This window comes from Sander lucioperca, chromosome 13, assembly GCF_008315115.2.
Source record: "Sander lucioperca isolate FBNREF2018 chromosome 13, SLUC_FBN_1.2, whole genome shotgun sequence".
NCBI lineage: Eukaryota > Metazoa > Chordata > Actinopteri > Perciformes > Percidae > Sander > Sander lucioperca.
The window spans coordinates 1,379,957-1,407,620 of NC_050185.1; the positions used below are offsets into that span (position 1 = coordinate 1,379,957).

A 27,664-nucleotide genomic window follows, 5' to 3' on the forward strand; every position below is an offset into this window, starting at 1 on the left:
CAAAGAGATAATAAAACCGTATCAGCGAATCAGAAACAGCTCCCGTCTCCCTCCACTTCCCACTCTACTTCCCGTTGGATATGCTGCTGTATTAAAGCCACGCTGACTGACATTACTTTTCTTTTTTTGTCCTTTCATATTTTCTCCTCCAAATGAAATATTTCTGCTTCATCCAACTCGTTCCACCACACATCATCATTTTCTTTGGGTCCATGGAAAGAAAGAAAGAAAGAAAAGTAAGAAAAAGACATGAGTTTTAGATTGGTAATCCTGGACAGCAACAGATAGCCGTCAGCCGCACGTCGATGATGGGTTGCCTCTTCATTCCAGGATGTAATGAACACAATTTATGTGATCATAATCACATATGAGTCCTGTGGAATCATAATGGTGGTATTACAGTAAGGTCACACTTTATTCTGTGAGGGCAGATAAGGATTTCTCTGTACTGAAAGAGCAAATAGCTGATGTTTACATGCATACATATTATGTAATAAATGATAAACATAGGACTACGCGATTTTACTGAAATTATTCACACAATATTAATGGCAAACTTCCTCATATCAATATTACAATACAGCAAATGTAAGCAAAATAAAATTGTGACCACAATACAGTCAGTAGTAGGAATATCCACATATTTAGGGACCGATAACTTGTGAGGGATACTGCTGGGGAGGGTCTTAATGTTGTAGACATTTGATAGTCTACACTGTGAAGGTTTCACATGCTGGACATAAACCTAGCAGGCTCTCTATACACCTATGACCTGCCGAGCCCTAATGTCAAACTCGCCGCAAAAACCTGTCTATATTCCTAGATAGTCATAGTTCTATTATCTTTATTGGTACTATAATTGCCAGTGTTCATCATACCAACTGCTATAATTATTATGAATCATATTTCTCTATATCTGTATCTGTGTCTCTGTGTCCCAACCGGCAGCGGCAGATGGCCACCCACCTAGAGCCTGGGTCTGTCCGAGGTTTCTCTCTGTTTAAAGGAAGTTTTTCTTCGCCACTGTCACACCAAATGCTTGCTCGTGGGGAACTGTTGGGTCTTTGTAAATTATAGAGTGTGGTCTAGACATACTCTATCTGTAAAATGCCCTGAGATAACTCATGTTGTGATTTGACACTATAAATAAAACTGAATTGAATTGAATAGATAAAATAGCAGCGCATATTCCAGTAGGATGAAGGTGGTCCACTTCTAGCAGGTTGGGGCGTCTGTCCGTCCCTAAAGAAAGACCAGTTATCAACAAAACTAAATCCCTGTTAACAACAATGACAAGCCAACCAGCAATGCCCTGATTCTCGGTACTTGATGCCAGCCCCCCTTAGATTAGCCTGTATGTTGGAAGCTCTGGCTTCAGGCAGTAGACAATGGCTGGCTATGCTAATCTCACATTAGTCTACATACACGACGTTCCACTTCCAGGATTGTTCAGGTGCCGCCGGAAATTCCGCTGGATGTCCCTCATCTTCGGCCAGATGTCCATTACCTTCCTCTTTCTTTGTGTTGGCGTTCTAACCTCTGGTGGATTTCTGAGGACTATGGTTAACTGCTCCTCAGATCTCTGCAGGGTAAATCCAGACAGCTAGCTAGACTATCTGTCCAATCTGAGTTTTCTGTTGCAAGACTAAAACAACTTTTGAACGTACATGTTCCACCAAAACAAGTTCCTTCCAGAGGCTATTTTGCAGCGCTATTTTGGCTCTGTCCGGCGCTTAGCGGCGCCTAAGACGATTATGATTGGTTTAAAGAAATGCCAATAAACCAGAGCACAATTTTATCCCATCCCGGAATGCTGTGAGGACTAGCCAGACCCTCCTCAGCAGCGCTGTGTCTGGCAAAGCGAGACTAATCTCACATTGATAATATGTGTTGTTTGACCTTGTCGACGGGGGTAGAGGAGGCACGCAGGCCAACAGGACCACCATGGCAAGGGTCCTAAAATTTGCAGTGGGGAGGGTTGACTGCAGACCGGGCCATACAACTGATCCTGCCAGCTTGTCCATGCCACTGAACGGCAATAACCTCTGCTTCATCAGCCGACATGGCTATGCTAGCACTATCACTAACAGGCCTGCTATCAAGCCTGTGGTGGAAGAAGTATTCAGAGCCTTTACTTAAGTAAAAGTACTAATACCAAATACCTAATACTAATACCACACTGTAAAAATATTGTGTTACAAGTAAAAGTCCTATATTGAAAATGTTACTTAAATGTACTTAAAGTATTAAAAGTAAAAGTACTCGATGCAGAAAAACTCTCTCATTGTAGAAAGTGTAAAGGATCCAAACAGTTGTGTGTTTAATGGTCTAATCATCTCAGCTGGACTTGTAGCCGTTATATTGTTGGTTAGTTTACTTTAGAATAAAACATCAGATTTTATAAAACTACATGTGTTTTGTGTGCAGAAATCTTAATGTGTAAAGTAACTAGTAACTAAAGCTGTCAGATGAATGTAGAGGAGTAAAAAGTACAATATTTCTCTCTGAAATGTAGTGGAGTAGAAGTAGAAAGTTGCATGAAAAGAAAAGACTCAAGTCTCATGTAAAGTACAACATTTGTACTTAAGTACAGTACTTGAGGAAGTGCAATTAGTTACATTCCACCACTGGTGCCCTTGACAGCTAAGGTAACATTAGCAGAGATGAGCTGTAACTGACTGACACATCTCTTTAGCAGAGGCACCCTAGTCAGTTAGCCGTGGGTGGCTAGCGGCTAAGCTAGTAGGCTAAGTAGGGCTAGGCTCACGGCTAACCTAATAGGGGAGCAACAGAGGCTACCCCCTTGAGACTAAGATGTTTTTGAAAATAAAAAGTAGCAGGTCTAATATGATACGGACTAAGCAAAGCAACAGAGTAGCACAATAACAGAGTAAGTAGAAGAGTGAATATGAAGTAAAGTGAGAGTTTGAGGCAGAAAATGAATGAGGGACAAACAGCGGTTGTTGATCTCAGGGAAATCACAATGTGTGTCATGGTAAGCAGCATCACGGTGTTGAAGCACCACATCTGTCAAAAGGTTGGATCCTGAGTATTATACTGTATTCCTTATAACGTGCTTGTATACCAAACACACAAGAAAAACGGTGACGGTGTGACAGTTTGGGGACATTACCATACATACTGAATCACAGGGTCAGTCCCTGCCCCGTCACTGCAATGCTTATACATCCCTTATAGTACATTCATGTGGATTTTTTATTTAGTATCTTTTCTTTTATTGTCCATATTATTCATGTGGATTTGTTATTTTATCATCCTGTTTATGATGTATGTGTATGTTGTGTGTGATGTCCTTAATCTACTGGGATCTTGAATTTCCCCTTGGGGATCAATAAAGTATCTATCTATCATTTTTGATGTGGTTAGGGACTGAGTTCCACAGAGAGGGGGCGGCCACTGAATACGCCCTGTGACCCGAAGTTTGGCGCTTGGTCCTGGAGATAAAATGAGTGTGTGCGTCTCTATGCATTTGCCTCTGATATTATTAGCATGTCATTCTTGGCTCACGTCGTTCTTCACACTCTGCCTATAATCAAATCAACCCTAAAGGCGTTGCAGAAAGCATGGCCACTAACTTGGTGACTAGGAGTTGTCTCTTTTGACAACAGCGACAGCTACGTTAGGTCAGCTGGCCTGTCTGCTTCGCACATGCCCATCAAATTGGGTTGTGGGTTGTGGGCAGTGGTGGAATGTAACTAGGTACATTTACTCCAGTACTGTTGTACAAATGTTGAGGTACTTGTACTTTACTTGAGTCTTTTCTTTTCATGCCACTTTCTACTTCTACTCCGCTACATTTCAGAGAGAAATATTGTACTTTTTACTCCACTACATTCATCTGACAGCTTTAGTTACTAGTTACTTTACACATTAAGATTTATAAGAAACACAAGTAGTTTATACAATCTGATGTTTTATTATAAATGAAACTAACCAACAATATAACGGCCTACAAGTCCAGCTGAGATGATTAGACCATTAAACACACAACTGGTTGGATCCTTTACACTTTCTAAAATAGGAGGATTTGTTTTTTACTTTTAATTAGTGCTGTCAGTTAAACGCGTTATTAACGGCGTTAGCGCAAACCCATTTTAACTGCGTAAATTTTTTTTTGCGCGAGATTAACTTTCTTTTTGGCCTAGCAAACTTTGTATTTTTTTTCACATGCTGTTGCAACAACTAGTAACGTTAGAAAAACTACAACACCACACTACCACTCTAGCTAGAATGGGAAACAAAACAACAGGCACGCCGCACACACTTGTTTGGGCATGTGAGCCGGCCAAAGAGTAGTAGGCTAACATTACGTTTTGAGTGGATGGCGAGTGCGAGACGCCGAAATGGATGCCAATAAGATTCTGAATGGAAAGTTTACTTTTAAAAAGTTGCCAAATGGTTCAATTGACAAGACCAAAGTGATCTGTGTGTTTTGTCGTTGTGAACTGAGCTATCATCGCAGCACGTCCAGTCTGAAATACCACTTGATGGCCAAGCACACAGCTGATGGCCAAGCACACAGCTGATGCCAATTCTCCGCCCCCTTGTCAATGCCAGGCGACAATGGATGACTTCAGACAGAAGCACATGGATGTTAGTGTGAAATTGAACACTACAGTATATGCCAATGTTGTTTTCAACAAAAAAACATTTGCACAAAGCAAGCTGATCCACTTTTCCATGTTGATAAGAGCATTAAAATGAGAAAAAATAATGGGACAAAAAGAAATCTAGGGACATTTAGAATAGATAAAAATGTGCGATTAATTGCGATTAATTGCGAGTTAACTATCACATTAATGTGATTAATTGCGATTAAATATTTTAATCGTTTGACAGCACTACTTTTAATACTTTAAGTGCATTTTTCTGATGATACATACTTGTACTTAATTAACATTTTCAATGCAGGACTTTTACTTGTAATAGAGCGTTATTACAGTGTGGTATTAGTACTTTTACTGCAGTAAAGGATCTGAATACTTCTTCTTATTCATGAAGGTTGAAAGCCATGCAAATCACCGGCGTTTCTCAGGAGAAACGACAAAACGGGATGGTGCCGTGAGATGGGCTGTGAAGCATGTAATAAATGAAGTGTTAGAGAAAATATAATAATCTGTCTTCAGATTACAGTAGGGTTCACAAAATAACTTGAGTCAAATAAAATAGAACAGTTTACCTGAAACAATCTTATTGAAGACTAACAAAACTCACAATTCTAAAGTGACTTTGTCTAACATATGACTTTGACCCTCTTTCTACTTTGCTCTACTTTTTTTTGTACATTGACAGGACATTGATCCAAATACGTATAGGCTATATGCCCTCACATTTTACCAACAATACCCAGAGTGACAGGATTATGTCCTGTCGCGCTGCCTTCTCTTTCTTTAGTCAAGTGCCAGTATTTTCAAAGAACCCCGGGTTTTTTAGTAGGTAGAGAAAATGAGCAATGTTGTCTCATCTCCAGCATTGGCATCATTGCTTTTCTCCTTAATCCTCCAGGCAGTCAATTTGCAGCCAGCGAAGTGTGAAGCTCCATAATGATGGGTTATTGACCCGTTTGCTGTTTGGCAACGAGGAAAGAGGCAAACTGAAAGGATAGTTCCTAGTTTCCCATGTGATATTCAGATGGCTCTTTGGCGCTGAGGGTAATGTAACTGAGGGTAATGTTTGCTTGTCTGATAATGGCCATACCAATATCAGCTAATGCTCGCCAGGAGTTATGCTTAATGAAATACATGTATTGATGTGCAATTCTATCATCTCTTAAATTTTGGTTTAACACGCTCTGCCAGCAATAGAGGCCATGTTGCTGATTTAGTTTTTTTTTTTATTGTAAAAACAATTATGGATTAGTTCCTTTTTTCTCACCACCCTGTACCACGCAGTTAAACACACAAAAGACAAATAAGTAAAGTAATGTAATGACGGGTTTCATCTATTCTTCTATTTTATTCAAGACTCTAATCTTGGTATTTTATTTCTTTTGTCATTATTAAAAATATTTCTGCATGTTTTATTTGAATGAAAAGCGTCTTTGAGGACTTTGAAAAGCGCTATAGAAGTCTTATGTCTTATTATGTCTTATTATGTCTTATTATGTCTTATTATTATTATTATTATTATTTTAAGACTTTGCAAACACCGTCAGGCACATTGGTTTACTACTACAGTTGGATTTCCCTCCATTAGAGTTTCTCATCAATCAAAAGATTAAAGCTTTTATTGATTAGGCACAGGATAGCATTCTAGATGCAAAGTCGAGGACACGCTGGCAGCTACTGAAAAAAGTTACCATCAACTGTTGCTAGCACCATAAATACAAATACAACACTCATATCTCCATATGTCTGTCTTCACTCCTTTCCAATAAAATCCAACTTTCCAATTTCCAGGGAAAGAAATGACATTTGGAGCATGATATCTCACCTAGAAAAAAAAATGACATAATCCAGCCTTCCTAGAAAGCAAGGTTCTTTTTGTGGCACTTTTTGTCTGTCTGTTTCTCTCTCTCTCTCTCTCTCTCTCTCTCTCTCTCTATTGTTCTGTCTCTGTCTCTCCTCTTTCCATCTCGCTGTGCTTCCCATGAGGTTCTAGTGCTTATCTATCTTGACATGAGGGAGGGGAAGCCTAAGGGTAGGGCTTGACAGGGATTCCTCTCCATGATTCCTGGCAGCTCTCTCCAATCCCCTGCTGTCACTGTAGGGGCATATAAGGGAGTTATAAAAGAATGCTGTCATGTCACTGTCACAAACACTGTACGGAACCCAGATGTCCGGCACCAATTCTGACTGTTAGCTGCAGAATTGCGTTTTGTGTTTGAGTGTGTGTTTTGTGGTTAGGGCAAAGAGAACGTGTATTTCTGTGTATACCTGCCACGTTCTGGTCTAAATTCTCCGCATGGTACCTTGTCAAACTAATATCTAACATTTTCATGAATAAATGTCTATTCTGCTCAATTTAAAACACATATTAAGTTTAATACAATTTGTGCTTTATTGAGTCGTACTTTTTTATGATTACTTCGGTTTCAATACTCACAAAACCAAATGTTCTGATCTGGGAAGACAATGACTTCAAGCTTTAGTACGTAACTTTTTGACATTAATGAGCATCCGTTACATTCAAGCCATTGCCAAATGAGTTGCTAAAAAGCTAATTAAGACTATCAGCTCCACACAACTCTCTCTGTATTTCTCAGTATGACTATGTTCAGAAGATTGTGGTGTCCGGCGACTTTCGCGTGCAAAAACTGGAGTGAAGATAATGACCTCTTCTGAAGAGTCCATCATCTTTTATTAATCCTCTGTGTCCTCCTTGGCTACTAGTAACTGCGTGGAGGAGGTGTGGGGACAGTGCGCAGACAGTTTTGTTGTCATTACTTAAAATTCCTCATGGGGTTGACAGAAATGCGCACTATAGCTTTATGACAACAAAGGCCCATAGGACAAGAACAATGAGCAGGCAGGCAATCAAACAAACACACAACCCTATCGCCAGACTACAACATCCATATTAAACGATTCAGCAAAACCCTCAATTGCATCCGCTGCCAACATTTTCAAATTCTTGCTTTCTACAATATCTGTGAATGCAACTCTGCCTTCTATGAAATAACGTTCCTATACAACGAATCTTCAACAGCAAATACATTTTGAAGGAGATGTAATGGTGCCCGGATTACCCTATTTATTGACACAAGGAAACTTTGTCAATTACCATTAGTCCATGAGCCAGGGGTTTGATCGGTATCATCGGGGGGACAAATGCTATCATTGTTTTTTGGCAAGGTATACACCCCTAGTACTAGAAAAATCACAATAGCAGTGCAGGGGTGGTAGCGAAATCACTTTTTTTCAGCTCATGAAGTTACTAACCCCCTAAGATAAATTCCGTTTTTGAAATCTGGTGTATATTTGGTTTAGGCTCATGGTAGGGATATTGTCAATATTAAATAATATGTGCTCGGTCTGACAAACACAGAGGTCACATGACTTCTTTAAACCAGAAATAACACACATTTTCTCACAATTTCCGCCTAAACTGTATGCTTTCTTTTATACTCAATACTCAAGGCACTTTGATGATTCAGAAAATGTACAATATACCCATACTATTTATTTGTGAGAGCCTTAAATTAGACTTGTGCAGCCAGCACAAGTCTTCAAAATAGAATAGAGCCAATAGAATGGACAAATAGGATGGAGCCCTATTAGTTGTAAAAGTCAATAAAGAAACAGGTTGTAAAGTGAATATATTTAATCAAAGACTGGTTTGTATGTTGATATCCATTATTTTATTATCTAATCATCATCATTTTCCATGTCGTCCTCGTCTTCATCTGAACTTTCTACACAGGTCGCCTGGTTTTCACACTCTGTCAGTTTACACATGTCTGTGCACCTGAAGCCATTTGCAAGACACATACATCGTGGGAGTGAACACTTTTTTGTGCAGTTGCAGGCGAGTAGAGCCAGGACAGCTTCAGGTGCTGGCTGGCCTTCCATCCAGTGCAGCACCAACTGTTCACCTTCCTCCTCTGTCTCCATCTTCCATCCTCTGACAACAGGGCTTGGCACTTGTGGGTCCTTTTCTAAACATCTTCTCCAAATACCAGCCTGATAGTTAGCTCGCAGTGTGTGTTGCCTCAAGCTATTCTTGCACGGTGGGAGTTGATGACTCTCGATTTCACCTTTTGCACAGAAAAGGTGGTACCTGAGCTTGTTGATCCTGGTGGTTGATGCTTTTGGGGCATAGAGGACACATGTAAATGCCTCCAGTTTTTTGCTCAGTTCTGGTGAGAGGTCCCATTCCTGGCCCAACTTCAAGAATCTGTCTTGTGTTTCTTTGTTGTTCATCAGGAGTGTAAGTGCCCTTGTCTTCCCTTTGCCTGCAAAAGCGCTTACAGTGTCACATCCTGTGTAGGCGTGCAACCCAATGAGAGCCCTACAAGTGTCCATGCCAACAGTGGCTGCAACCTTCCTGATAGCTACCAGCGTTGTACTGGTTCTTGTGCCACACTTCAGGAACAATGGGGCCTCAATCTGGTCACAGAATGCTAAAGACATGATGAAGACATCTGTGTCTTCTGAACAGATAATAGATTGGTATCCCTCTCTTGCGGCATGAGCGGTATGGAGAAGTAGTCGTCCATCTGCTTCTTCTTGTTGACATTGAAGAGTTGACACCTCCTCACTGTCTTGATATGCGATTCTGTAACATTTGTCAATCACAGTTGCATATAGAATCTTCTCCTGTAGCTTTTCTCTGTATTCTGGCTTCCTCCATTCATTCACTATGAAGCTAATGAGACTAGTTTTGTTATTGACTTTGGTCAGGAAGCTCCTCCACTGCCTCACCATCTAGTGAGCAGTCCAACGAGAAGCTGTTCTAGTTGATCTGGTAAGGTAATATAACCACTATCTTTCACATCAGATGGATAGAATGGCCAGGGGGTCACAGTCATCTCCTGTTTAATGATTGATCTGATATGTGACGATGTCTGATCTATGATCTTGTTGACATTGGTTGACTTGGCCCTCCAAACGTTGAGTTCCCTCAGCAGATTTTGATTTTCCAAGACAACATCCCTTCTAGAAACAGTTTGAGGAACCATCAGCAATTTGGCTTTGTCATCTGGAAATATATCTACCTAATTTCCCAGCTCATTTTCAAGCGTCCTTCGAATGTTCTTCTTTGTTGAATCCCGCAGTCTTGTAACTCCACCAGATAGCATGAATGATGTGAGCTTTGTGAGCAAAGAAATGACCTGTACAACTGTTTTGTTGGGTATGATATCAGTTCTGATATACACAAAAAGGTCTTTATAGGCTTCCCTTTCAATACTTTTATACTCTTCATCACCATCTGTTCCTGCATTGTTATCTTGGTTCTTGGGCTCCTTTTTCTTGATTCTTGTGTACTCCTTATAGCATGAACGATGATAGTGGGCCTCTGCAGCAACTACATCTCTGCTTGTTACTGCTAGAATCTTTTCATCTCTTTTTTGGGTGGCACATCCTCTTAGTGTTTGGTCAGCATAATGTTACAGCTTGTGTGAGGACAACTGAGTGATCACTAAAGCAGTCAGACATAACACCAGACATTATGATTCTGTTCCGGTGTGTAATGAGTATCCAGTCAAGCAAAGATTGGGTTCTATGGGTGATTCGAGTAGGCTCATTAATTAATTGAGTAAAACTTAAACTATTAAGTATATGTTTTTCTTTGTTAGAAGACTTATCTAACCAATTTATATTAAAATCACCCAGTATTATAAATTAATTTCTACAGGAAATGGAATTAATAGTAGCGGTCAGGCAATTAAAGGTCTCTCCAGGTGAAGAGGGTGGCCTATAGATACTACCGATAGATAAACATTTATTTGCAAGAAAGATTACCTTAACAAAGACACATTCAAAATGTAGAGGCTCAATTGTGGCTATAATTAACTCCGAAACGAGATCAGAGGAAACGTAAATCGCCACACCTCCACCCCTGGAGCACCGGTCAGATCTATATAAGACATCATTTGTGAGGTTTATTTCGTTATCTGAGATGTTACTGTTAAGCCATGATTCAGACAGTGTAATAATATTAGGTTTATGGAGAACAACCCATGCACGAAGTAAGTCAATTTTTGGCAAAAGACTCCTAATGTTTAAGTGAATGATTTTTAATCCTTTAGCATTATCCATTGAAAGTGCAAAAATAACCAGTGGTAGGCCTTCTGTCACTTATTAAACATAAATATGAAAGTGATTGAATACAATGATGCAATACAGGGTTGTAAAGGTTCCGTAAGTCATAAGTTAGAGCAGTACAGATACACACATAGCACATAGACATACAGAAAAAAACCCACAAAAAAACACAAAACAGCCACACCCTTCAAGACAACCCAGCAGCCCCAGACACCGTATTCCGGAGCATTTCTGTGAGTAAACCAAAATATGATGGTAAAGTCCATCTATGAACTCAGGACTCAGTCTGCATTAAAGCAGCAATATTCTGCTCATTTTCAGGTTCATAATTGTATTTTAAGGTTGTACCAGAATAGGTTTACATGGTTTAATTTTCAAAAAACACCATATTTTTGTTGTACTGCAGTGCTCTCTCTCACTGCTGCAGATCCTCTTTTCAGCTGGTCTCTGTTTTAGCTACAGAGTGAGACCTCTTTTCTTCTTCTTCTTCTGTACTATCTTTGATTGCACTTGCACATGCTCAGTAGCTCAGATGTAGATCATGTCAGCTAGCTAGCTCTATAGACAGTAAAAGAAAGTTTCTACAACTTCAGTCAGTTACAAGGCAGGATTAGCTGGGAGACTTCTAAATGAGGGCGCACATGGAAGTAGTTCTTTTGTAGATTATGGTGAACTTGTGTGTGTTGTAGCAGTGCTTTGCTATTGAGAACGAGGTAGCATGCTAGCGTTAGCATGCTAGCGTTAGCATGCTAGCGTTGCAAGCTAATGGTTGCGGTTAGCCTGCTCGTTTCGGCTTGTGACGTCACAAGCCGTGCCAATTTTGAACAGCTCACCCAGAGACTGAAGGCAGGACACATTCAGAAACCGTATCTCACTCTAAACAGCATGGATGGATTTTTTTCAAAGTTTGTATGTGTGTGGAAGCACCAGAGACACAAAAGAACACCCCAAATCCCAGAAAAAGTGATTTTTTTCATAATATGGGCACTTTAATAAGAAAAAAGAACAGAAAAACTAGGTCTACTTTATATGCATCATTTCAAATTAACAGCTAACAGCTAGGGGGCAGTAGTAGTGCCATCTATGGCTGTAACATACCAAAGCAGAAGAAGAAGTCACACAGTCATCTTTACGGCAGCAGGATGTAAACAAACAATGACAACTGAGACTATATACTTGTTAATAATAATAATAATAATACATTTTATTTGTATTGCACTTTACATTTCAGCAATCTCGAAGTGCTACAGAGCATACATAATGCAATTTAATAAAAACAAATATATATATATATATAAATATCAAGGTTATTAAAAATAATTAAGAGGAAAACCTATAAAATCCATTTAGTAAAAAGCTTTCTTGAAAAATTGTTGTTGCATCTAACAACAATTAAAACACAACAAAATAAGCACCTTAACAGTAAAGGGGAAAGAAAAAGTCAGTTTATTGGACTTCATACTGTTAAGTTAGACATGTGAGATACAAGCTATTAGCTGAAACCTCAATCATCAGCCTCACCTCTGATAATCGTTATCCAGGAGAACTGTTGTAGCTAGCTAGCCTGCACTGTAGCAGTTACTGTTACTGTTACACTGTTTAACCTGCAAGCTAGCTAGCCTGCTAGATAGCTAGCCTGCAAAAAACACCAAGCTTAGCTACTGTTACAGGTACAGCTATAGGTATAATCTCCCTCTGTCTATTCCCCATCAATTCACAAGCACAAGAGAAAAGATATTTTGTACTTACATTTGATACCCCTGGAAGTCATTGGAAGTTAATTGAAGATGGCATAGTTGGTAGTGTTGTTATAACCAGTCAACTGAACCAACAAGCTTTTCACAACACTGACAAAACCTTGTCAAACTGTCGAAATCCATCAACATTTCGTGCATGAGCTGCTTTCTGACATTTTAACTGAAAGTGGGTGAATATCAAAATACATGATAGAAACATTTTGTTAACCACTTACAAGTGTTATGTTGACAACACTATTGAAGCAATTACTTTTTATTACAACTGTACATGAATAAATAGGCCATTTGGCCCTGGACTAATAGGGTATTCTATTTGTCCATTCTATTGGCTCTATTCTATTTTGAAGATGGATTTGATTTGAAGATTGCTGGCTGTACAAGTCTAATTTAAGGCTCTCACAAATAAATAGTATGGGTATATTGTACATTTTCTGAATCATCAGAGTGCCTTGAGTATTGAAGTTGCTGAGTTTTGTGTCCCTGATGTTCCTTCATGCCCCAGGGATAAAAGAAAGCATACAGTTTAGGTGGAAATTGTGAGAAAATGTGTGTTATTTCTGGTTTAAAGAAGTCATGTGACCTCTGTGTTTATCAGACCGATTCAGTACTGGGCTTAAATGAAAGCCTAAAAGGTCTCCTTTCCAATGATACCAAGCACCATATTATAGAATATTGACAATATCCCTACATGAGCCAGAACTAGATATACACCAGATTTCAAAAACGGAATTTATCTTAGGGGGTTAGTAACTTCATGAGCTGAAAAAAAGTGATTTCGCTACCACCCCTGCACAGCTATCGTGATTTTTCTAGTACTAGGGGTGTATACCTTGCCAAAAATCACTATGAGACTTTGTCCCCCCAGATGATACCGATGGCCCAAATTTGGGGCCCTAGCTCAAGTGTCTAAAATTGCGTTTAGCTGCTGCCTCCGTCCACAGCAGGACATTGCTTTGCGTCAATGTCGGTACTCCTGCCTGCTTCCCCAAACTGGCGGCATGCTAACCACCATCTACTGTAGATAATACCCAGTGACTAGGGATAAGTACCTCATACAACCCCACTTCAAAAGATCTGAACTATGCCTTTAACACTGATAGCTTATAGCCATGAAACAACAACCAAAGAATAGTTAGTGGCTGTTGAGGATCGTTGGCAGCAGCTTGAGCCATCGTTGGTAAGAAACAAACGGCCTCAGTTGTAAAGACCAGTTAAACAGACTAAGATCATGCTAACAACACAGGAAACTCTCAAGCACACCAGTACAAACGCTAAGCACCGTTTGACCCCTTCATATTAAGAGAGGGTAAAGTAAGCCACCCTTATCTCAGTGCAGACCAAGTGGCCCATAGTGAGCCGCTGGACCATGAGGATTCATGAATAAAACATAGCATGTGTGTGATGGTGATCATAGGTAACAGCACTATGTGGGCAGATAGTCCGGAACCCACTCTGCCATATGGTGTCTCATTTCATAATTGAATATTTGTTTGAAATCAAAATTCTAAGCACAACGAGCTACAGGGCTATTGATGGATTCCGCTGTGGTCTGTGTATTGTATGAATTTCTGATTTACAGTCAGAGATTGTAATGAGGAGCTGTTATGTGAATGTTGAACAAAGACACCATGCCTCAGGGCACGTTCTTTCATGTAACAGAATGGTTTTGCAGTAATTGCGGTTGAAAAGTGGAACAAAATGATCTGCTATTGGCAAAACAGGAAAAGAGCAAATGGCATGGAGTATTAATATGTTAATCTAGCCATTTTGGAAGGGAGAAGTTAGACATCATCTTGATTCCAAAGCCAAAGTGCTCACAGCACAGTGGTTTACTGCATTATATGAACATTTCTTTTAATTAAGTTTAAAAAGATGTATTAAAAAGGGCAGACCTCTACTTCAGGAAATTGTATGAGATACTTCTACACTCATTACTGGGTGTCATAATTAAACATTTTCAAGTGCTGTTTTTTTTCTTCTTATTTCAAGGCCCAACACTTGGTTTAATAATAACGCTATCAACCTCAGCAGTGCATCCATCTGTTCATCCCCGTGTGCACTTAGTCTCAGTGACCTTTGCAGCTCCTGGACTTGTTTCTTAGGTAACGGGAGTACAGGTGACTTTCCTTTGCATGGCTGCATTCGGCGATCCATCGCCACAGTAGCAGCAACAGCCCCTGATGACTTCCTGACATACAAGAAGTTCTTCATCTGCGAAATGGCCGCCTGTGTTGCTATGCACCTTGAATGTGTAATTTTCTCCCTGTCACCTTGACTTACCCATCTCTGTTCCACAGATCGTCTAATAACCGTGTACAGGGGGGGAACTGTTTCATGTAAATGGGCTCCTGCTCTAAGCTTAGATGACAGAGGAAAAGGCTGGACTATCTATCAGCAGCGGGAAACCTTTACCAGGGGAAGGAACATCAAATTCAATTAGCAGCTGCGGCAGTGGCTGTGGTGTCAGGATGTGTCTGGAGGGGACAAACGCTCACCTTGGCCCCTGTGATCCATCAGAAATCCAAGGATTACCTCGCTCAACCACCCAGCGACTTGTACTGGTCCACATGTCTCATGCTGATGACATATTTTCTCTTTGATCTGTTCAAAGGAAACCCTCAACATACCCCGCTATGCAGACAAATTAAAGTCGTTTTCAGTAATGAAGAGCAAAAATGTACACGCCCAGCCCTGAAAAACACTTTCCAAAGGAGTAAAAATGTATTTAAATGAAATAAACAGGAAGGTTAATAACAGTTTTCATCCAGGGACACCCTCCCCCCTCTTATTGATAGTTGTGTCTGGGACCATGCCAGTTCACTCACTTGGAAGAAGCTCAGAAAAGAGCAGCATGATTATGAAACACAGATCGGTGTCGGACATCACCTTGGGCTGACTTTGTTTTTGGATCGATTGCAGAGAGATTGCACATGACTTCATATCTTTAATTGAGCACCGCCGTGACCTCACTCACCCCATTGGAAATGCCAGGAGCCAGCAAAGCAGGGAGGACGAAATAAATTGGGCCAAGGTTATGGGAAAAGGAGCATGTAGTTAGCGTATTGAGAATTTCGAGAGATGTTGGAAAAAAGGACTTTGAGAAAGTGTTCTTCTTCCCCGGCAACCGCACGTAATACAAGATAGATGTTATGTGTGTGTGATGCCATTGAGCTTTGACAGCCAAAGCTGGTTTCCTTGTCAAACAAGGATTGCAGTGTCTTTTTCTCCTCTAAGGCTGAAAATAAAAAGCCCAGTGTTGGAGGTAGACGCGCTGTGGTTTATGCATTATTACTGCCCGGGACGGCGAGGAGAGCTTGTTATTTCTGCAACATGTGTGACCTCTCTCAGGAAATCCACCCTGTAATGACTACTGATGATGTGCACTTTGGGGTATTGAAACACATCCTTGATAGTTCACCACATGTATGCTAAATTAGAGACAAACAATCATTTTCACTTTCTATTTCTTCCTCATTTAATGCGTAATGGGTTATGCTTATTGGTTTTGGAGGAATTTTAAGTCCTTGGTAATGAATCATTTAGTGAGTTCTTAGCTTTTAAAACATCTTATGTTTAGATGTTTGTTAGAGGATGGTCGGCACGATTCTTCTAAATATTTCTCATTCCTCAGTGTTTTAAATAAATGGAAACTCAATCATATTTGCATACTTTGCATGCTCACTCAAATGACATGAATACCTGTGGCAGTATAATGTCTTTTTTAATTGCATTGCCCTTGAACTGTCATTTGCCCTTGCCAAGTAGATAATGTCAGCGTTGATAGGCTCATGGTTACAACCATTACACATTATACAGGCTCATTTGGCTCTTGTCATTTCACATCCACTGAGATTAAGTAGTTACCCCACGGAATGTATATTTGCAGTAAAGATAACTGGCATATTGTGTGCCATGCTGGCTTAATTCTTTTTACAGCGCAAAGTTAAAGAGATAATTTCTATTATGAATTTTCAGACTACAGTGCTTACAGTAGATCTCATTCCACCATCTGTTGGATTCTGCTGAACATTATACTATTCTGCATCTGATCTCTGCAGTAACCTTTAAAAAAAAACATTCTCAAGGCCATTTCCAAATGGCATATCAAGTCCCAGTGGGACACTTAAAGTCATGAATTCATTGCACTATTATCAGGCTTTGCCACAGCTTTAATTATGGGAACACGTCCATAGGATAATAACAGCAGAAAAAGAAAAGGGCTCCATTCAGCACCTGAATGTGGCCACATGGTGAGCTGAGTGAATGAGAACTGAAACGCATAAATTGAAATTAATCACAGTAGCCATTGTACATTTCTACATTTGAGAAGTGAAAGGAAATTAACAGAGGTCAATCAAATGGAAAGAAAGTTTTAAAGTTCAATTGTTAATGTGCAGCAGTGTTTCATATAGACTGCAGCATATTAGGTATATGACTGGAACGTAATGCTTTCTATTGTAACGCCTAACTTTAGGTATCGCTCCATTGTGAGCAGCAGCATTTAAAGGTTATGGAACATTGGCCTAAATCAGCCATCTTAGCTATGTGATTAGATAAAAGACATTTTAATCATGTGTAGGATATACTCCTAGTAGTACACCCACAGTATGTCGACTGCATGCTTCATTTTTAACACTTTAGCATACACTATGAAGAGTAATAGCAGCATTTAGACAGCAGTAAACACTTTACCTTAGAAAATGCCATTATTGAGTTTGTCTTGAGGTGCTGGGGAGGACTGTTGCCCCACAGAGCCCATTTATTATGCTGAAGAAAAATAAAGCAGTCTGTCCTAAGACACACAGTTTCATTAGTATACATCTTGGCGAGCCCATAACCATGGTTAAAGTCAAAAGTTGAAGTCAAGAAAATGATCTCCACCAGAAGGTTTGGGGGGTTTTTTTTGCTACAGAAAAGGTCTTGAATTATTAGAGCTAAGACTTTATAATCAAATAACACTCTGCCTGGTTGGAATGAACATAAATGTAATTTGGTTTTGTAGCTTATCATTCATTATGTGTCGAACCTACCAAACTCAGTAGCCTGACCTGTCTATCTCTTCTTCTAAGTAAACTTCTTCCTAAACTTGTGGAGAATGCTCTGAGCTGCCTGATGGCCTGAGGTCCTTCATAACTGTGTCCACATTCAAAAGCATTCAAGCATTTCTGTGTGTGTGTGTGTGTGTGTGTGTGTGTGTGCGTGCGTGCGTGCGTGCGTGCGTGCGTGCGTGCGTGCGTGTGCGCGTGTATGTGTGTGTGTGTGTGTGTGTGTGTGTGTGTGTGTGTGTGTGTGTGAAATAGTGAGTGTGTGGGGAAAAAAAGTACTTAAACGTCAAAAAACTTTCATCACTTCACTATCTGTCTACTGATTCAGCATTGCATCAATGGAACTGAGAGTTTGTATGAAGTGACAGGCACACTATACATGTTGCATATTTCTCAGTAACTTAAGAGAAAGTAGAAATAAACTTAAAAATCTATGCAAATCTTATACTTTCTATAATTGAACTTGGCTAAATATATGTTGTTGCTAACACTTCAGTTTTGATATAAGTGCATTTAGTCAAGTTACTTCTGATTTGGAGGTAAAACATTATTTATTGTAAATGTGCCTGATCAGTGCCTGTTCATCTCTTAATATTTGTATAACAGAGAAATTTTTGTATGAAGTAGAATTATCAATTTTTGAAAGAAACTAAGTATTTGCTGTAAACAAACATGTATTGAATGGTACAGACAGTTTCACTTCATGGACGTCCCCTCTTTTGTATGCAGACATCGTTCAAGGATGCAAGTCCCCTCTGGGCAATTCCTTTATTATTTCTTTATTATTATTTTTGTATTATTTATTTAATATAATTTATAATTTATTTTTAAACACATTGCAATATTCTGCCATGTATTTCAATGTATTACCTTTTATCCAAATTGAAATTTTCCCCAATTTCTAATGATGTCCCCAAAAGGAAACTTTGTCTGGAAATCTGTTTCATGTAAAAAGATAAATTTCTCTGTTTGTTCATCTCACTTCAATTTTATTGCTGCTTGACAAACTGACCACCACATATATAATAATAGATGGATAATTGGCGTCTGTGTATCAATACAGTATTGCCACGGAAAATATTGCAATACTATGCTGTGTCGATCCCCCCCCCCACCCCTAGCAGACATACGTAGGTCACAAAATACCCAGCTGCTGCATAACAGGTAAAGAAATGTAGTTTTTAATTGTCTGTGAGGTTTACGCGGGAAAGCTGTGATTGAACCACAGAGTGAGTAACTTACGGAGTGCTGAGGTTGTAAATTTAGTAAGTTCCATGCTAAAATAGGCCCTGCATTAACTCAAACATCTGAGAACATCATTAAACAACACAATATGGGGCTAAGGATCTTTGTTTTGTATTGTATATTGCTCAAAAAAGACTACATAATTGTTATGAAGCAGCATGAACTACCTTATACTTCTAAAAGGATTTGGACTCAAACACCTGTACAGTATAGCTTATGGCTAAAAGATCACTTCACAGTTGCTTACTGTACTCTAAGTTATCCCAAAAACAAACATGTCGGCATAACAGAGTTGATATTTCAATTTATAAATGTATTGTGAATTGTATGAACGCACTATATATATAAATATAATTCATTGGTAGGTTAACCAATATAACTTCTGTAAAACCTGGTTTTCTATAAGAAGCTTGTGCATTGTGAGAGATAGATTTCCCCCATCTGCTGAGAGTTTGAGCCTTTTCACCCGTTGTGCATCTTGGGCCGACATCAGACATATTGTGAGAGCGAGAATGGCTGGCTCTGCCGGTCCTTCCCCTGCCTCTGTGTCCATATCCGAGGGCAGATAGCTGGAAGAACACTCTGAGATTGTTGTCCTCGCTGTCTGGCCAACCTCGTTCTCTCTTGCGTGAGTGTGTGTGCGTCACGGTTACCGCCAAGTACGGCTCGCTTCAAAGAGAAACACATTGTGTTTATTTGCCAAATATTTCAGAAGTATTCCTTTTCACCACGGCCAATTATGTAGCATGTGTATTTACAGTGCAGCTCTGGCCCTGCAGCTCAAAAAGTGAACAGAATAATGCTTCACTAAATATTGTGTGGAGGCTGCTTAGTGAGGTAGAGTAGCGAAGGCTAATATTAACGTCTTGTCTGTTTCTTTTACTCCTGGTAACACAGTGGTGCTACTGGACTGGCAATTATTGCACTTATAGAAGTCTTGGTAATGTTTTTATTGCTGAGATAATTGGTTTCGGAATCTGTGTTGGGAGATAGCAGATGAGTATAGACCGCACAGTTGATGTTACCAATACCAGCAGGAGGAGAAATAATGGATGTTGCCTTGTTGAACAGGAGTACCTGCAGACACGCTCTATCCTCTAAATCGAGTTCAGTGAGTCTTACAGAGGATGCTGGAGACCTGTGACCTGCGCTGTAGCCTGGTAATAATCCCCCTCCTCCCCTCCACATTTCTGTTTCTCCTTTAACCCTTTGGAGTTCCCTGGGAAAGAACCATAGATGGAGAAGTAGATATGGTTTATTAGTGCAAGATATTCTGCCACTACCTCATGGTAAAGGTGTCTCTTTAAATAAATCCGTACGTCCTGTATCAATTCTGCATATTTTCTCATGCAGAAAGTGCCCTTTTTTTCAAGCATATATGTCTTTAGTTGCAGGGCTCAATTTTCTCCAAACAACCAACCCGTTCCCACTACCAACTCGTAAAATATGGATGCTTGGGCAGTGGCTCTCAACGTCAGATACGATGCAAGAATCCCCCTTTAGCGTTTGTATGGAACGCACTGGGCAGAGCAGCAGCTCGACCACAGTGCTGTAAGATGACGTAGTATTAAGAGAGACTACGGTAGAGAGTAGTATGAAAGACAGAAATGCAGTTTGGGTGGTGGATGGGTCAAACAACACAGGACGTTCCCCTTAGGAGACCGGGGTTCGTGTCCCGTTCTTTTCCTAAACCTAACCTGTCCCGTTCTTATGCCACATGTCAGTCAGCACGAGTCCCGACGCTAAAGGAGACTTTAAGCCTGAAAAACAAACGCCAAAGGCACATGACCAAACGACCGTATTTTACGCAATGGAAGAGTGAGAATGTGTGACACAACCCAATGACTGCTCACTCCTTGTCTCAGTTGCCTCTGAGGAAAGATGTCTAGGCCGGCAGGAACAAGCACAGCTCCTTCTGAGAGCACAGGTGTCATGCGATGGTATACCACACAGGTACCCCGGGGGTTGCCACGACTTTCTCCTGTCTGACACACTCAGACCTAATTCCTCTTCTGCTTAACGAGCCACTTGATCATCCTGCCAACTTGTGACGCCAGATCAATTGGAGCAGAAGCAGGAAAAAGCAAGGGTAACATTTCTCCCTGCTGGAGATATTTGAGGCTGTTTATCATTGACCGGCAATAGAGCAAGACAGGCACTGCTGACCCCAGTGGCCCCTGGGTAATATGATGGACTCCAGTATGAAAGAGAACTTGTTTGTAGTGGGATTGGGGAGGGGGGGTTGTGTTGTAGCTGAGGAGGGTGTCACAAGCCACTTTTGCTGTTTAAACAATACAGAATCTGCAACATTTTGTCTTGTTTTACCACCAGGCCTAAATATTCAAGAGAAATATTAGTAGGGGTGTCAGATCATGTCATTGCCAGATCTATTTCCACAGCGCTGTGGAGTAAAGTCTGGCTATACCACAGATGCATTCTGAAATAGGAGAAAAATCACAATCACAATCGTCTTGGGCTAAGCTAAGCTCTGGATGCAGCAACGGTGGCTCTGCATAATAGTCTCGGGAAGGAACTTGTTTTGGTGGAACATTAGTATATATCCTCGACGTTCCACTTCCGGGATTGCTCCAGTGCCGCAGGAAATTCCGCCGGATGCATGTCTTTTCACCAATGTCTGTTTCCTTCCGATTCCTTTGTGTTGGCGTTCTAACCTCTGGTGGATTTGTGAGGACTATGGTTAACTGCTCCTCAGATCTCTGCAGGGTAAATCCAGACAGCTAGCTAGACTATCTGTCCAATCTGAGTTTTCTGTTGCACGACTAAAACTACTAATTTTGACTACTTTTGAACGTACACACGTTCCACTGAAACAAGTTCCTTCCTGAGGCTATTTTGCAGCGGCACCGTGCAGAGCTTAGCGCCGCCCAAGATAAAGGTGATTGGTTTAAAGAAATACCAATAAACCATAGCACATTTTTCACTCCCATCCCGGAATGCTGTGTGGACTAGCCAGAACCTCCTCCGCAACACTGTGGAGGAGGGTCATGCGATGGAACATTTGCACCCCGCAAAAGAAATCACCACATACAATATTAAATGAAGTTAACTGTTGACACAATACGTCAGCTATATACATAAATTAGCTGATACATGGTTAAACATCATTGGCTCTTACCAGGGTATCGCTGTGTGTACTTTGTCCACAGCAATCCCACCAATCAGACCCAAACCGTCCCAGTTATTATAGGAGGAAATGCCCTAAACATATTCTTTGTAAATCTTTACAATCATTCTCCGAAAAGAACCAAGCAGGCCTGTCTTGTTGCACGGCCATATTGTGCTAGCTCGCAGGTTGTTGCTGTTCCCTGAAGCAAGGGGATTTTGAGAGACACACAGAGAGTGGAATGTGAGGGGCAAAGCCTGACATGTCGGGCTTTATCCTGGAATTGACTCTGGTTGATCCAGACTGAGATGTCCCTGACTAAGACTTGACATTGTTGAATCTGATTGTTCTTGTCTTGTCTTGTCTATCATCGACTGATCGTCAAATTATGTTTGTTTTTTTACTTTGTCATTTGCAACATTGGCATCCATTTTATTCACACAGGCAAAAGAGCTGAAATGGGCCCGGCACCACACGTTGTAATAATTGGTCTACAACAGAGCAGAAACACAATGACAGACAGACTGACAAACAGACAGACAGACACACAGACAGGCAGACACACAGACAGACAGACAGACTGATAGACAGACAGGCAGACAGAACACGTCACTTAGTTTGGTTTGCTTGCTTTTTGTGGTGTTAAACATAACTTCCAGCCCTCATTCCATTTTACCCTGTTGTAGCAATCCACAGACAGAAGAGAAACAGGGAAGTATAGGGGCAGTCAACAAGAGAGAGAGAGAGAGAGAGAGAGAGAGAGAGAGAGAGAGAGAGAGAGAAAGAGAGAGAGAGAGAGACACCAAGCAATTCTATGTTAAATCAGACATTCAGCACCCCCATAAAGCCCAAATGGAATGATCCTTGTTTCATAACCACATTTTCCACCACTGCGGCAACTCAACTCTGAGATTGGCAGTCGAATCAAGCTCATAGAGCAGATCGTCAAATAGTCATCTATTTTGGGGTCAGCCCTAAATTTTAATATTTAACATTGCTTTGCTCTATCGCTGTTTGCTCAGAAACATACACCAATTGGCATTGTTGTTGATAGGCCATACCTTTTTGACACAATATATTCTGCAATGTGGTGCCAGCATTTATGCTGTGAGCATTAAGGCCTTGATCCCTCTCATATTTAGCTGAAGCCATTTTGCTATCTCAGTGAAAATGCCCAGCCCTGACTCCAGCTTTCCAATAAGCACACCGGCACAACTCAGCACATCAGCATGTACCTTCTTTTCTACAAACCCAAGGTTAGCATCTCATTGGGAAGCTCTGTGATTTATCAGGATATAGTGGCATCCAGTGTGTGTGTGTGTGTGTGTGTGTGTGTGTGGGGGGGTCAGTGGGGACTGAGATGCTTTGTTTGAACTTTAAACATAGAGACCTGCCCTCGCTCCTTTGCAGGGATCTAAAGATGGTCTCTCGAGATGCCACTTTCGGCACAAAAAGGCATTTCTAATGAAGATTGATTTGGTTTGCTCTTACATCCAGCACTTTGTGCATGTGTGCAAGTGCCTTGTACAGTATTTGCCATTTAACAGAGTCCCGTCTGTGTTTGTCTAGTCAGTTCTTGTTTGCTGAATTAATTAATATAAAGGAGGTAGGTGAGAATGAAGAGAGGCACAGGGATTATTCCTGATCCATTCTGCATTACAAGACAGAGACCACAAATACTGAACAAATATATAGCATATGTTGACTTCATAATTATGTATTCTGCGGCATTCAGCAACAACCTACTGCATGCAGAACATACTCATTGCAGAAATACAAGTACAAAGACTTCCCTTCAAGGAACCGACACTAACAGACAGACATTCAAAAAATAAGTATGTTTGCAGAATAGTTTTGAAATTCAAAAGCCGTAAGATGCAGTACAGTGAAGCACTGCAGCTCTAGTTTGAATCACCAATGTAGAATAGCATAATAGCTGCTACTGTGTTGTGATTCAGGTTCTGAGTGGAAACAAGATAGCGAGTTTTCTCTGCAGGTCAAAATGCCACAACTTCTTCTCCAATTCGTAATTCACGTTTAAGATGGCCTAATTCATCCCACTGATGGCAACCTCATTTTCCATCTCCATGTGTGTATTTGACAGAAATATCCCAAGGGAACATTGCACCTTCAAACCTTCATACCAAGGTCTTTTATAGGGGACTGCAGTGATATTTGACTAACCCTCATTAGCCTGGCCTTATTTCTAGCACTGATGCCCCTTCACTGCTTGTAGCACTCTCTCCCTTCAACACCTGAGAGGGACATTTCTTTAAAGAAATTGTCACAATCTGCACTTAATAACGGAGCATATGAATGGTGACAAAGTCTCTTTTCTTTCTCAAGTGTTAGACCCGTTGATATGACTTTTCCAACAGACCATAATTCTCAGGCTACAGATCCGTGTCTGCTGTTTTGTGTGCTAAACCTGACATGAGTACCACTGTCAGGAATATTTAAGTGGAACTGTTTGTGTCTTTGTTGTAGTCACTCCTGTTAGCTAAGACCAAAGCTCTAAGACAAAGGGCCCTATCTTGCACCCGGCGCAGCGCAGAGCAAAGCCCGAGTGAGTGTCTTTGCTAGTTTAAGACCGACGCAGTTGTCAATTTCCCGTCCAGCGCCCACGTCGTTTAAATAGCAAATGTCCCTGCGCCTTCTTTGTGCTCATGGGCGTGTTGGTCTTACAGGGAGGTGTGTTCAGGTGCATTCTGGGCATGCTGGTCTTACAGGGAGGTGTGTTCAGGTGCATTCTGGGCATGCTGGTCTTACAGGGAGGTGTGTTCAGGTGCATTCTGGGCATGCTGGTCTTACAGGGAGGTGTGTTCAGGTGCATTCTGGGCATGCTGGTCTTACAGGGAGGTGTGTTCAGGTGCATTCTTGGCATATTGCTATCTTGAGGCAGCGGGAAGTGATCGCACCATTGACCAACAGAAACCTGGTCTAAAGTCAATAACGCAGCATTTCATTGTTATTTTAACAGAGCATTAGTAAAATGCGCCTAGGCTCGTGCACAGCGCGCGCACATTATGTTTGTTACACACACAGGGACGCACAGCAGCACACAAACACGCAAAAGATTACAAATAAAAATATTACAAGGTGAAATAGTATTATTGTGTATATCTATAACTTTTATATTACATGTTATTATGGTTACTGACGCTTTCACTTCACGCTCGAGCAGATCAGTTTATTCTCCTGAAAAGCTCTCCTTCCTGCTTAGCAAATCCTCCATCATAATAGCAATGCTCCAAGGTCCAAACGCGCCTGGCTTTTAAAGGGAATGGGAGATGATCTCTGATTGGTTGATTGCATGTTACGCCCAAAACACACTAAGATTAATGAAGACACTAAGTACAACCCTTTTGAACCATGCGCCTGGCGCACAGACACTTTTTTCTGCCGTTAAACTAGCAAAAGTGGATTTAGACACGCCCTAAACACACCTGCGCCAGCCGCTTCACGCCGTGCGCTTAGATCATTTAAATAGGGTCCTAAGTCTCTCTGTGGTCTCCGATCCGTGACTCCTGTGTGCATGACCGACACCCTCCATCCTGACACAGCCCATTCCAAAGCAAAGCCTCAATTAGTCTGACTGCTTTTCAATCAGGGCAGTGACTGTTGCATCATTCATATGGCTACCTCCCACAATGAAATACAGTTCTTATGATGCTAAGAATATATAAGCTTTAATAGTTCTCAGCAAGAATCCATATTTTAACTGAGAGTGCGATGCCTACCTCCATATATTGCTGTCTGAGAGCTTAGTGTTCATTTCCCCTGTTGATGCATACCTTGTAATTACACAGCATCTGATTAATTTACTCAAAGTTCTCGCTTTGAAAAAGGTTAGATTGTGCTTTAATACAGCTTTTGCTAAGCAATAACCAGTAACATTATCATAGGGGGATGTGTTTGTGTTGTTAATGCCTGAATGCCTTGAGAAGAAAGGTGATTGCCAACAGCTGACAGCTCTGTGGTTCAGATCAATTTAGCAATGGAGGTAAAATGTTGAGTTCATGTTCAGCTGGAGAGCCCTGGATCAATGAAGTTATGGCAGGAAATTGGAAGATTAGTAGCAGTTCTGTTGATGCAGGATGGTACTTATCAGGGCCAAATGTTTTGTTAAAAATATATATAGTTGAAAAACTAAAGCTTGAAATTGAAAATTTAAGTTTTGGTCTAAAACTTGAAAAATAAAACCATGTATTCAAACTAAAAATAAGTGTATCAATTATTCTTTCAGTTTGAATAAAATTTAGATTAAATTCTGGAATTATTTTAAATAAATTATTAATTTTCATTTTTCACTTTCATATTTGTTTTCAGATTCAAAACTTATTTTTTTTTACGCCTTCAAATCTTTTTTTTCAGTTTCAGATCTGTTTTTCAGTTTCAGATAAGTTTTTTTCAGTTTCAGACTTTTGGCCCTGATTTTGCGTAGGGGGCGTGGCTTCAACTCAGAGGGGCGTGGAATTATGAGTGACAGCCTAACAAAGACGGCAGAAGACTCTCCTCAGTCATGTTGCCTTCAGGAAATTGTGTTACTGCGAGAACTATGAATGAATGCTTTCTATCCACTATATACATGTGATTTGTACTCGATTACTGGATTTTAGCTCCATAGGCATCACTCTTCAATTTGAAAGAGCTGAGAGGTGTATTGCACCTATTGTTAATGTCTGCTGATAAGTACAAACCTTGAAGTCTTAACTCTATGGATTTGTTTTTATGTTATCACAAAACTTTCATTCATTATCTGTTCATAAAAACTATCCAATTATTACTTCATTTTGTCACACATTAGAGCGGTTTATTAGTTTAAAGTGGCCACTTACGGCATTTTAAATTGACCATACGATCACTGTAAACAAACAGGATGATTCTATTCAGCCTTTACAAAGTGTGGTTGAATGTTGCAGAAATTCTGCCAAATCACTTAACAGCATAAAACCTGAAGTCAGCGCTGTTCTTGCTCTGTAAATGGAGTTAAATCTGTCAAGATTTGTGGCGATGGCAGCTGGTTGAAGGATTGAAAATTGCTTGCAACCTGAGCACCACTTCTACAACATCTATCTCTTAAGAAAAGATAAAGAGAAAATCTTTGACCTCAGAAGCAAAATCCTCTCTGAGACAGGAAGAAAAGATCTTCTAAGAAGCTAAGGGCAGATGAAAAATGGTAAGAAAAAAACGAAAAACAAACGCAGAAAAGACACATTAGACGACACTATGAAAATGTATACTTGGCTGCCCTCACTATTTTCAGGCAGTGATGTGAAGACTATTAAGAGACTGCAGAAGAGAGGAGCAGCGGCTCTAGCGTGAACTCTAACAGCTTGAGCAAACTCTCCACAGAGAAAGTAAACTCACCATTACTGGATCTCTCTCAGCACCGTGCTTTCCTTTGGCGTAAAGACTCAGGCCAGCCAAGTTGGTGGAACGTATCTGAGCTGAGTGAAATGCACTCAAAACCTGACAGTAATTCGGTTCAACTTAACACTGCAATGCCCCGTTAGAGTAAATACATTTTAAACAGCCACATTGCAATGGTTAAAATGAGCAAATCTGGCTGCCAGTGGAGTTCACTTGATGAGATTTCTTTAAATAAGGAGACTGTCCTCCCCGAGAAACTCTCCCAGAAGGTTTCAAGTGGCGGCACCCCCTAATGGCCGTGGTAGTTATGATGGGAGCAAAGTAGGAAGTAAGGTGGTGGTGGATGGGTCAAACAAACACAGGATCTTTACCTGGGAGAGCGGCATTCAAGTC

General features: G+C 40.6%; 1 protein-coding gene and 1 long non-coding RNA gene across 2 annotated transcripts in view; one reads left to right on the forward strand and one right to left on the reverse strand.

Annotated features, from left to right (window-relative positions):
* ntm (neurotrimin) overlaps positions 1 to 27,664 on the forward strand; it is a 519,740-nt gene that overhangs the window by 313,845 nt on the left and 178,231 nt on the right. The gene's annotated exons all lie outside the window — the stretch shown is intronic.
* Positions 1,614 to 20,371, reverse strand: LOC116058145. The gene is made up of 3 exons (XR_004106965.2): positions 20,191 to 20,371; positions 17,170 to 17,176; positions 1,614 to 1,625 (listed from the first exon to the last, which is right to left on the reverse strand). It is a non-coding gene; the product is annotated as an uncharacterized LOC116058145 (long non-coding RNA).